The 12,612-nt window shown below is 44.2% G+C and overlaps 2 long non-coding RNA genes across 2 annotated transcripts; both read left to right on the top strand.

The window, feature by feature from the left end:
* Window positions 1-745: 745 nt before the first annotated feature.
* On the top strand, window positions 746-1,063 carry LOC114135053 (uncharacterized). Its single transcript, XR_003593529.1, has 2 exons — window positions 746-886; window positions 968-1,063. It is a non-coding gene; the product is annotated as an uncharacterized LOC114135053 (long non-coding RNA).
* Window positions 1,064-5,884: 4,821 nt separating this feature from the next.
* LOC114134985 (uncharacterized) lies at window positions 5,885-6,202 on the top strand. The gene is made up of 2 exons (XR_003593502.1): window positions 5,885-6,025; window positions 6,107-6,202. It is a non-coding gene; the product is annotated as an uncharacterized LOC114134985 (long non-coding RNA).
* Window positions 6,203-12,612: the final 6,410 nt, after the last annotated feature.

The raw sequence follows: 12,612 nt of genomic DNA, 5'->3' as shown, positions 1-12,612 counted from the left end.
ACCCTGAATAGGGAAAATATACCTACTTTTCTCTTCATCATTATCTGCAATTAGAAAAACATCACTCCGCCGACTCCCTGCAGTACCGTGCAGAAAGAAAAAACAGATTGTCACACTGCATTAGTGTGAGTGTGCGGTGTTTGCTGAAGCTCATTGGAGCATCTCTGAGGTCTGGATCCCCTGAGCCAAATGAGGTAAGAGGTGAACCAAGCCAAAACAGAGAACATGGAGGACCATGGTCCTGTTCTGTAAGGTAATTAATAAAAACGCAGCTGTGTGTGTCCATCCTGTCACTGTACACCAGTGTCACAGTGTTATGTTCCGGGGTTCTGGCTGCATGGTGGGAGTTCCTGTGCACCCTTATTACCTTTTACCACCAGATGGCGACAGGTTCCGGTTGGAGTGCGGTGCATTATTATCCGCAGCTGTTCGTGATCATCTTCATCAGCGGCGCAGACTTAAGGAGTTGGCCGCCAGTCCAGCGTCGCCTGAGTGTTAGCCAGTCACGGTACCTCTGAGCCCCCTGAGCCCGTCTCTGTGTTTCTAGTTGTCTTGAACATTCTAGTAATTATCTTTGTTTACTCCGTTGCCTTTTAGGTGATCCTTTGATGAGATCCCGGTTGAATTCCTGGTTTATGAACCACCCTCGTGACGCCGTGGAAAGTATCCACAGGTTGCCCGAGTTCCCAGACTCACCTCTCCGTTGTTTTGCAATTATCTCCTGGACCCCCACGGCTGGCGGCCGTACCACTCCTCCGTCTCTCCGCTGCACCCGAGCCTACCTGTCCGCTGCCCGCCGCACTCCTCCGTTGTTCTTGGACCCACCAAGAACCGAGACCCCGGACATACTTTGTTTCCCCTCCAAGACTCCGTTCATCTGCAACAAGTAAGATCAGCCTGTTTTTCCCAGAAAGATTTCCTTTCTTCCCACGACCCCTGAACTCACCACTCTGCTCTTTCCTCGTAGTGAACCATTGTTGCCGTCACTGTCTTTGCCCCTGGACCAGACCATCCTGATTCTCGCTGATAATTGTGTGATCATTATTAAATCATTTAACACTGATCCTACCTCTCCTGTCTTGTGTTCTGCATGTGGGCTTGTTAAAAACTACCATCATGACAGAACACTCAGGCCAACAAATCAGCCCAGCAGACGCAATCCGGAGAGCCTTAGCCGAACAACAATCTACATTGCAAACTCATGAAAACGCATTAAGAGAGTTAAGTAGAATCCAAACTGAAACGAACCAACAACTGTCTGAATTAACCCGTTTCCTTCGAGGTTCAGCCCCTCAAACTTCTCCTCCAGATCCCGCTCCAGCTTCTGACTCAGCTCTAGCTTCAAACCCAGCTCCGGAGATCCAATCCACGTTTTCTGAGGTCCGTCCACCTACACCCGAAAGATTCACAGGTGACCGGAGAAAATGTAATGGTTTTCTCCTTCAATGCTCGATAATGTTCAATCACTCCCCGAGAAGCTTCCCTTACGACAGCTCCAAGATTGCATACGTCCTGTCCTCGTTGTCGGGACAAGCTTTGTTATGGGCCGAAGCTCGTTTCCCAGATCCAGCACGCTATGGCTGTTCATTTGATGAATTCATAAAAGAGTTCAGACAGGTGTTTTGTCAAGATGCTGACCAGTCATTTAATTCCAGAGAATTGTGGAATATTAAACAAGGAAATGGAACTGTGGCGGAATTTTCCGTTGATTTCCGCATCAAGGCTGCAGCGACAGGCTGGAACCCAGCCGCGCTTAAGAGCGCATATTATAACGCGTTAAATGAAAACATTAAGGATGAGCTGGCTACTTTTGAAGAACCTAGGACCCTAGAGGAATTAATTAGCCAGACCATCCGACTGGATCACAGAATCCGGTCCCGAAGGAGAGATTGGGGTCGTAGGAGCCAACCATTTAGACACCTCGGTGGCTCCGCTTCCCCCTCGGCAGTTTCTCCGCCCCGAGCCTTTCAGGAACCCGAGCCCATGCAGTTAGGTCGGACTCGCCTGACTCCTGAGGAGCGCCAGCGGCGCATTTCAGCCCGCCTTTGTATTTATTGTGGTTCCCCGGGTCATTTTCTGGCCAACTGTCCGGTTCGTTTAAACCTCCCGGTCCGCCCGTAGCAGCGAGGAGGTTGGCGGACCATCCCAGCGAAAGAGACTCTCCTCGCTTACTGTTGCTCGCAACCATTTTGATTCAGACCCAGTCATTTTCTTTATCCGCCCTAGTCGACTCTGGTTGCGAACAAGATTTGATCGACGACTCCCTGGTGAAACAGATGAAAATAGAGACCGAACCACTACCTGTTCCACTGCGAGTCACAGCATTAGATGGAAAAACGCTGCCACACATAAAACCAAACCACTCCACCTCATCATTTCTGGTAACCACAGTGAGTTTATTTCATTTTTTGTATTTTCATCAGCCAATTCCCCCATAATTTTAGGTTTCCACTGGTTACAACTTCACAACCCACAAATAAACTGGACCGAAAAACACCTAGAATCCTGGTCCACTTCTTGTCACTCATCTTGTCTCCGCTCAGCTGTTCCCCCAGGTCCTCCGCCGGCTGAGCCTCAGGAGGCGGACCCGGTCGATCTCTCCACAATCCCCTCTGAATACCACGACCTCGCTCCTGTGTTCAGTAAGTCCAAGGCTCTTTCTCTCCCTCCTCACCGTCCATATGATTGTTCCATAGATCTCCTGCCGGGGGCTCCGTTACCCACCAGTCGCTTATACAATATTTCTCGACCTGAAAGAGACACTATGGAAAAATATATAAAGGAGTCTTTGGCAGCCGGTATAATCCGCACCTCATCTTCCCCTCTGGGAGCTGGATTTTTTTTTTTTGTAGGGAAGAAAGATGGATCCCTGAGACCCTGCATAGACTATAGAGGGTTAAACAATATTACAGTTAAGAATAAGTATCCCCTGCCATTATTATCATCTGCCTTCGAACCGGTGCACGGTGCTACAGTTTTTTCCAAACTCGACCTGAGAAACGCTTACCATCTTCTGCGCATACGCAAGGGTGACGAGTGGAAGACTGCATTTAAGACACCTACTGGCCATTTTGAGTACTGCGTGATGCCTTTTGGCTTATCCAATGCGCCTGCATTTTTTCAAGCCCTAGTAAACGATGTTTTAAGAGACTTTCTGAACATCTTTGTTTTCGTATACCTGGATGACATTCTCATTTATTCACAGACTCTAGAGACACACAGACGCCACGTTCGCATGGTTCTCCAAAGACTGCTCGAGAACAAACTATTTGTCAAAGCTGAGAAGTGTGAGTTCCACAAGCCGTCAATTTCCTTCTTGGGTTTCATATTAGGGGGCGGACAGGTACGGCCAACGGAGGAAAAGATCCAGGCAGTACTGCAGTGGCCCACACCCGAAACCCGCAAGCAGCTCCAACGCTTCCTCGGATTTGCAAACTTTTACCGCCGTTTTATCAGAAACTACAGTCAGACAGCTTTACCACTAACTGCACTAACCTCTTCCAAGATCCCTTTTAGTTGGACTCCGGAGGCTGAAGCGGCGTTCTCACGCCTCAAGACCCTCTTCGCCAACGCACCCATCCTGATTCAGCCAGACCCGTCCCGACAGTTCATTGTCGAGGTCGACGCCTCAGACACCGGAGTTGGTGCGGTTTTATCCCAGATCTCTCCTCGCGACAATAAAACTCACCCATGTGCCTTTTTTTCCCGCAGATTATCACCTCCAGAGAGAAACTATGATGTGGGAGATCGGGAGCTACTAGCTATAAAATTAGCCCTGGAAGAATGGAGACATTGGCTGGAGGGAGCAGAGCATCCGGTGCTGGTCTGGACCGATCACAAGAACTTGTCCTACCTTCAGTCTGCCCGGAGGCTCAACCCACGTCAGTCACGCTGGTCACTATTTTTCTCTCGATTCAATCTCTCCATCTCATATCGCCCTGGTTCCCGTAACATCAAACCTGACGCACTTTCCCGCCTGTATTCATCTGATGATTCCGAGAAGGCCCCTGCCACTATTCTTCCTCCCAGTTGTACAGTCGCCACCGTTACCTGGGAGATCGAAGACATCATTACACAAGCTCAGTTGACAGAACCTGCACCCGACACCTGTCCACCCAACAAGCTCTACGTTCCTGTCTCAGTCCGAGCCCGTTTTCTCCACTGGATCCATGCCTCAAAATTCTCTGCACATCCCGGAATAAGCCGTACCATTGCACTCGTCAACCGCAAGTTTTGGTGGCCTTCTGTCCATAAAGATGTCAGTGAGTATGTCCATGCCTGCACCACCTGTTCCAGAAATAAAACCTCTCACCAACCACCATCTGGTCTCCTGCAACCTCTCCCCATCCCCAAACGGCCATGGTCTCACATATCTATAGATTTTGTTACCGGCCTACCTCCTTCCAAGGGCATGACCACCATCCTCTCCATCGTCGACCGTTTCTCCAAGACCTGCCACTTCGTTCCTCTCCGTAAGTTGCCCACAGCTTTTCAAACCGCTCAACTTCTGATCAAACACGTTTTCCGACTCCATGGCATCCCACAAGACATCCTCTCTGACCGAGGTCCTCAGTTCATCTCTCAGGTTTGGAAAAGTTTCTGTTCGGCTCTCAACGCATCTATCTCACTCTCTTCCGGCTTTCACCCCCAGACCAACGGTCAAACTGAACGGCTCAACCAGGACCTGGAAACCACCCTCCGCTGCTTCACCTCCACCAACCCCTCTGACTGGTCCCAATTCCTCCCTTGGGTGGAGTACGCTCACAACAGCCACATCTCAGCAGCTACCGGTATGTCCCCGTTCGAGGCTTCCATTGGTTATCAACCCCCTCTTCTTTCCTCAGAGGAAAAGGATATTTCAGTCACCTCAGTCCGTCATCACATCCGCCGTTGTCAGAAAGTCTGGAACACCATTATCCGTAACCTCAACCACACTGCAGATAGAAATAAGCGCCTGGCTGACCAGAAGAGAAGACCAGCACCCATATACATCCCAGGTCAACAGGTTTGGCTTTCTTCACGTGACATTCCGCTCAAATCCATTTCCAAGAAGCTCTCTCCCCGATACATTGGTCCCTTCCCCATTGAAACCATAATCAGTCCGTCTGCTGTCCGTCTCCGTCTGCCCGCCTCCCTCCGCGTCCACCCCACCTTCCATGTGTCCCAGATCAAACCTGTCCAGACCAGCACGCTCTGCCCTCCAGCCGAACCCCCTCCACCCCCCCGTGACATTGATGGTCATCCTGCATACACCGTCCGCCGGATCGTGGACTCCCGTCGGCGAGGTCGCGGCTGGCAGTACCTCGTCGATTGGGAGGGCTACGGTCCGGAGGAAAGATCCTGGATCTCTGGTTCTTCCATCCTAGACCCTTCCCTTATCTCCGACTATCGTTCCTCGTTGCCTTCCAGTTCGTCTAGGCCGCCAGGTGGCGACCGTTGAGGGGGGGGTACTGTTATGTTCCGGGGTTCTGGCTGCATGGTGGGAGTTCCTGTGCACCCTTATTACCTTTTACCACCAGATGGCGACAGGTTCCGGTTGGAGTGCGGTGCATTATTATCCGCAGCTGTTCGTGATCATCTTCATCAGCGGCGCAGACTTAAGGAGTTGGCCGCCAGTCCAGCGTCGCCTGAGTGTTAGCCAGTCACGGTACCTCTGAGCCCCCTGAGCCCGTCTCTGTGTTTCTAGTTGTCTTGAACATTCTAGTAATTATCTTTGTTTACTCCGTTGCCTTTTAGGTGATCCTTTGATGAGATCCCGGTTGAATTCCTGGTTTATGAACCACCCTCGTGACGCCGTGGAAAGTATCCACAGGTTGCCCGAGTTCCCAGACTCACCTCTCCGTTGTTTTGCAATTATCTCCTGGACCCCCACGGCTGGCGGCCGTACCACTCCTCCGTCTCTCCGCTGCACCCGAGCCTACCTGTCCGCTGCCCGCCGCACTCCTCCGTTGTTCTTGGACCCACCAAGAACCGAGACCCCGGACATACTTTGTTTCCCCTCCAAGACTCCGTTCATCTGCAACAAGTAAGATCAGCCTGTTTTTCCCAGAAAGATTTCCTTTCTTCCCACGACCCCTGAACTCACCACTCTGCTCTTTCCTCGTAGTGAACCATTGTTGCCGTCACTGTCTTTGCCCCTGGACCAGACCATCCTGATTCTCGCTGATAATTGTGTGATCATTATTAAATCATTTAACACTGATCCTACCTCTCCTGTCTTGTGTTCTGCATGTGGGCTTGTTAAAAACTACCATCATGACACACAGAGTAACTGAGAAGGTAGGAAAATTTGCAAGTGCCAATAACTCTGTTGCTTGTCTCCGCTAAATGAATATAGCACCCATAGTAGGCCATTACAATCTGGTAAAGCATTTTGAGGAAGAAACACTGTAACTCAACACAACTACTGTCATCATAAACTCAAATAATAACTAGAACCGCACTGTAATGTATGCAGTTCAATTTAATATGTCTCTATGATTGGATTGCATTCATTTAATCTTGTATATTTCTGGCTAAGAGTTGGATCTATTTGTCTTGCAAAATCCCTTTGAAAGACATTTGTTATGCCATAGAGCCATGTTAATAAAATTATTCAAACAGAATGATAAGTCACACCCTCGAACAGCATATTCCATCTGACCGTCCCTACAGCATATTCCATCTGACCGTCCCTTATTAGATTGATGTCAAGACATAAGAAGCTAAAAAAAAATGACAAAAGTTGCACCAAAAAGTGGCAAGAGAAGGCCATAATAGGTGCCATTTATATTGTGCCAAAAGTCATGTTCAGATAGACAACTTTCTGCCGACTGGTCTGAATCTAATTGTTCAGAATTGTGTTTTAATTGCATCAAATTGGATTTACTGGATTGAATGTAGACACAATTTTTGCTGACATAAACTCAGTAAACAGACTCAGTTGAGTCTGTTTTGTTTTTTACGTAAAATTAACTGGAATAAATGTTGTATTTGTGTGAGTGTGTGCATGCATGATTGCTGGTCCTGTGTGTCTTGGGAATTGAACTGTCTCAATTTGAGAGTGTCTCATTTGAGAGAAAATTATATCAATATATAAGAAAAAATTGTTAATAAATTAGAAAATTGTCAAAGCACAGCTGGAAGTTAATTAATAAATTGTGTTTTAATGGTAACAGAGGAAATTAGTTTTGTGCGACAATTTTTTAAATGGAACTGGAAGGATAGTTTCAGTGCATCTTGTGATCAGGCAAAGTGGCGAGAGCTTCGTAAATGTGGAGGCAGGAAACCTGAAGCGATCTGTTGTTTGCACGATGGCAATGCATTATTAACCTTGCAACTTGTGACAGAGGGAATGCCATATCATCCAGGTCATTCAGGACTACACTGGCTCTGCATGGATTGTGGCATGACCAGTAACACACTGACCCTGTTTCTGCTCCTGCATAATTCACTAGTTGCTCTTTTAATTTTTCCTTCTCTCATTTTTACATGTGGTTGTTGATTTTGAAGCTTCTTGCTCTCTTTGCTCCTCCCACTTTGTGGTTTGACTAAGGTTAAGTACAGAGAACAAATCAGCTAGTAAATTGTAAAACTAAACTATTGAAGGCCAACCAAAAGTGATATTTCTTAAGAAATTGAGACATGAAACTTCCAGTATTTTCACAGGATAAAAACAGACCGTTTTTCTTTCTTAGTTTAACTAAACACTATGCTGATGACTATTTCATGGGGATGATTGGCAAATGAATTTGTGGTGAAAATAGGATCATATGAATGGATTATGAAATAATTGCGCTAAGATCCATTTTTACTAGCATTTACAGGGATATGAATAAGGTATTCAAACTCAATTTTGTAATAGAAACCAAATAAGCAAAGCTTGGCATTCATGGGTACGTTCCAAAACCAAAATCACTGCTGACCAAAACTTTTGGAAAAACATTGGGAACAGATGAGCCAGAAGTTAAACATTTTGAAAAGTGTGAATCTGATTACCGTATTTTAGTGGCGGTGTGCATTTCACACCTAGGCCTTCAGTAGTGCTCCGTCTGAATCAATCCAACCCTCAATAACTATTTTATGGCTATAAAAAAATCTACTGCAGGTACAGCTGAGACACACATTTAAAAAAGCATCAAAAATAACCTGATAAAATTGCAATATTATTTAGGAATATATAGGCCTGTCACGATAGCAAATTTTGCTGAACGATTAATTGTCTCAAAAATTATTGCGATAAACGATAATATTGTTTGAAGACCTTTTTACACTGAAAATGAGGTAATAATGAATGCGATTTCCTGCCAAAGATAGATACACTTTATTTTCAAAAGAACACTAAACACTGGAAATGATAAACAAAATAAACAAAACAACCAAAAACAAAAATAAAATGGATTCTCAGTCTCCATTAACAAAAAATGTACTTGGAAAAAAAACTAAACAACATAAAACCAAAGTGGAAATAAATACAGCATTCAACCAAAAGATTATGAAGTCTGTATATTATGTTGCCCTTCAGTAATAATTAGATTTAAATCTAAAGATGGGCACATCGACTACCTGATGCAATAGTTCACACTACGCGATTTTTTGCTCCTATTTTTCCCCTTACAACAATCTTAAAACGTTGGTCTTTCTAAGATTGTGTGGTGTGTTATGGTAGATCATCGTTGCCGCTCAGATCTAAATCAGGGGTTTTCCCCTTCTGGGGTTTTAACGCAGCCTGTTGAATGTGACAGGTAGCCAATCAGAAAGCTTGGATTCTCCTCCGCGCTTTCTGACGGGAAATTACGGAGGGGAATCCCAAACAGCTGATACAGTGCAACCCCAAGTCCAGCAGACATTGGAGATGATAGTAGAAACAACATTAATGTTTATTTAACATGCAAAGAATTTAGAAATGACAAGAGGAGGAGTTGGAGCGAAATTGCTACCGCAGTTGATAAACCCGGTAACTTTTCAGCTGTTCTTCCTTAACGTGACATAAATAGGTTATAATGATTTTCATTCAGTCAGGACTTTACGCTGAAACTAGCCACATGCATTGCAGGTAGATTGTAGTAAAGCATTGATTAATGCCTGGTTTTAAAATGAGTTAACTGGACTTGTAGCCATTATTTTGTGCCCATTGATGGACTCCACACGGCAGGAACGAACCCGATGCTAATGTGTGGTCTGTCAGGTTTTGAAAATGGGCCGACAGATCATGTCGTGTGCGCTGGGCATTACAGTAAGGAAATGAGGAAGGGAGGGTCAGTGGAGAGCACCGGAGTTGAGCCTTTTTTCATTCAGTGCCATTAACAAAAAGAGAAAAAAGCTGGAAGAGACGATAATGTTTTAATTTCTCGTACGATTAATTGATTTATTGTTTATCGCGATAGGCCTAGGAATATAGCAACATTTTACTCACCAAAAATCCTGATTGTACACAAAATCCATCCTTCTTTCTATTAAAGCTCCTGCTTGCCCAAAAAAATGACACAGTCTATCAGTTTTTTTTTAGATTTCCCTAGTTTTCTTCACCTTTTCGTTGTGGAGCTCCGTTTCCCTGCGCACTTGCTCCCTCAGCTGTAGATCCACTCTGGTTTCCCCAAAAGTTTTGGAAAGCACCGTTGCTTGCAGGTGTCCGGCAGTGCTGTTAGGCAAGTCAAATTTACAAATCCAGTGTGGCTCCAAACACCATGTCGATCAGTGGCAAATAACAAGCACTCCCAGCAATACAATTTGCAGCGTTCCTCGGAAAGTGGCGGACAAATCCTTTTCCTGGTTGTGACAGGCTTGCTAGCTTCGGAGTTGCCCGACGTTGCTTAACAATGTCCAGCTTTTCTTGAAAAGTCCGTCTTGAAAATGTCTTTGACAGTAAATCTCCAACCAAATCCATTTCTTCTCCTCCTTCACCCATAGCAGGTTGAAAAAACAGCTATTAAATCAACACAACAATATCTTTGCTTGTGCAGCTAGAAACCACACGAAGAAAAAGATGTCGCTTTTAAGTTGAAGGCTATCGATTTGGCAGTACAGAAGGGAAATAGAGCCACTGCTCGGTGTGAACGAGTCCATGGTTAGGCGTTGGAGACAGAGGGCTATGTCCTTAATAGCAGATTTATTCTGCTGCGTCCTTGTGGAAAACCAAGAGCGGTGGAGATACCAGCGGCTTATATCCCGGTGCGGCTTATATATGTACGCTTCCATTTTTATTTTATTTTTTCAACAAAAAAAAATTGTAGGTGCGGCTTATAGGGAGGTACTCTCTATAGTCGGGAAAATACGGTATAAAGCATCTTACTGCCAATAAAATATGCGAGTGGCAGTATGATGGTGCTGGGATTGCTTTTATGCTAAAGAGCCATAAATCTGTTTTCTAGCAAAAAATCCTAAAGGTGAAGATTTCTCCATCAGTTGGTGACTTTAAACTCGACCACACTTGAGTTTACATAGCTAATCTGAAATACACCAACAAGTTAAAATTGAAACTGCAAGAAAAAAAAAGTTAAGCCAAAGTCCAAACTTAAATTAATCAGAGATTCTGTTGCAGGATCTTAAACAGACCGCTGATGGCTGTTGTTGATGTCAAGGGTGATGTAACCATTATAACAGTTTGGGAGAATTTTTTTTCCAATAAAGTCAGTATGGTTGGGAAAACATTTTTCACTTAATAACTGAAAGGGAAAAGTAAAATCTGTATTTTGTATTTGCTCAGGTTATCCTTGTCTGGTTGGATGATATGACTCATTCAAATGTGACAAGAGCGTTAAACAGAATCTGGATGAAATGGGACTAATACATTTTCACAGTATGTAAAAATATTGCATTTAATTGTCTCTTCTTATGGTGTCAATGTCAACATTATGAGACCTGAGTTTATAAGTTTCTTCTTCCTAATCCTTTTCGAGCATGTTAAATTTATTGTAGTATAGAAATATGTGTCCTTTGCATTCCTTGTTCATGTGTGTGATTTTATACTTCTATCATGTTCGAAATAAATAAATAAAGCAACACTGTACACACTGTGGATTAATTCACCGGTTTGTATCTCAATCACGTCCTCATACTTCTGTTTCTTCCTGATTCTCTTGGGTAAAAGCGAACCTTGAATTAAAGTGGCAATTGGCACGAAGGAGAAGCCAAACATGTGACACTACTCTGTAATTTTAACCCTAAACATAACACTAGAATAGTGTGGGGTGACGGGTGATGCTATTTGCAATCTCAATTACCATTTTCTCAAAGATTTCATTTTCCTACAACGTGTCAGTTTTCTTTTTTGATGTCTTCTTGCAGTAAGTAAGTTTCTTTATGTTGTAATCAGTCCATCAGTTATATGACCTGTTTTCTTAGAAAAGTAGCTCTTGTTACTGGCCATATATGTTATTCATTCTCCTTTTTAATATGAACTAATAAAATCCAAACCTTTCCATTCTCTCCTTCTTCATTACGGACGTGCAAGTCTCCTCCTCGCCTATTCAGTCTTTCTGTCTGACTCACTGATGATTTCCAGGCAACTCTCTTTTCACACTGCCTTTTGATACGTCACAAGCTCCTGCGGTCTAAAACCTCACCACACTCTTATGCCAACAAATGGGGAAGAAGAAACTGTGTGCGTGCAGGGCAGCATGCTTCACTCTGCTGCAGCAGCCAGCCTTACCAACCACAAGAAAAATTAATGTTATGCAGTAGATTTAAGTCTACCACTACTTCTCTACTAATGCTAAACTAAACCTGTGGTTACAAACCACTATGCTAAGCAATCAAGAAAAGCAGAACTCTTCGTATATCCTGACTTTAATATCCTCATTCTTTTACATTCATTGACCTGAAATGCTCTGTCTACGTCACTCATCCACCCACAGACACACACACACACACATGCACACATGTTTTGTTTTTCTATCTTTACCAGGACTTTGCATTGACTTCCATTAATTTATGCAGGTTAACCCCAATCTTTACCCTGACCTAACCATCATATGTACATAAACCTAACCTACCAGTAAATTTACTTCACACTTCAGTCCTAAACTTAACCCATAACCTAAAAACAACAAACAACATTTCTCTTTGTGGGGACCATTAGGAATAGACCACACACACTCAAGAAAGATAAATTTAGTTTGCTCATAATGAGTTAATTTACTGCTTTTTCTGGGGGATGGGAACTTTTTGGCTCCTTGAAAGACAGTTGGCACATTGTCTTCTCTCATTTTACAGCCATTAGAAAAGTTCTTTTTTTCTTCTCCACGCTGCTTTGGTGTGATAAATGCTTTTGGATTTCATCATTTCCGTCACGCCTACCAATTGGGTTCCTAAGAAAGTTGACTGTCACTAAGCTATCAAGTAAAAGAGAAGGACAGATTCAGAACTCAGAACTAGATTTCAGTGGCACAACTAAATTTGAGGCTCCAAAAATGATCCATAAACAAAGGTAGCCAGAAACAAAGTAACCAGTTGATCAGCATTAACTACAGCTGGTGGTAAAGGTATTTCCTGTGACTCATCTGACTTCTGAAACACCTGCACAAGCAGGGAGATGTTATTTTCATATGTGGTCACTGCCTAATGCCTGTTAGCAGTAAAAACATGGCGGTGATTCCAATAAACGTGTTAGGACATACAGTATAGTTAGACATT

The sequence above is a fragment of the Xiphophorus couchianus genome, chromosome 20 (genome assembly GCF_001444195.1).
Source record: "Xiphophorus couchianus chromosome 20, X_couchianus-1.0, whole genome shotgun sequence".
Taxonomy (NCBI): Eukaryota; Metazoa; Chordata; class Actinopteri; order Cyprinodontiformes; family Poeciliidae; genus Xiphophorus; species Xiphophorus couchianus.
This window is presented reverse-complemented; position numbering and strand designations above follow the sequence as displayed.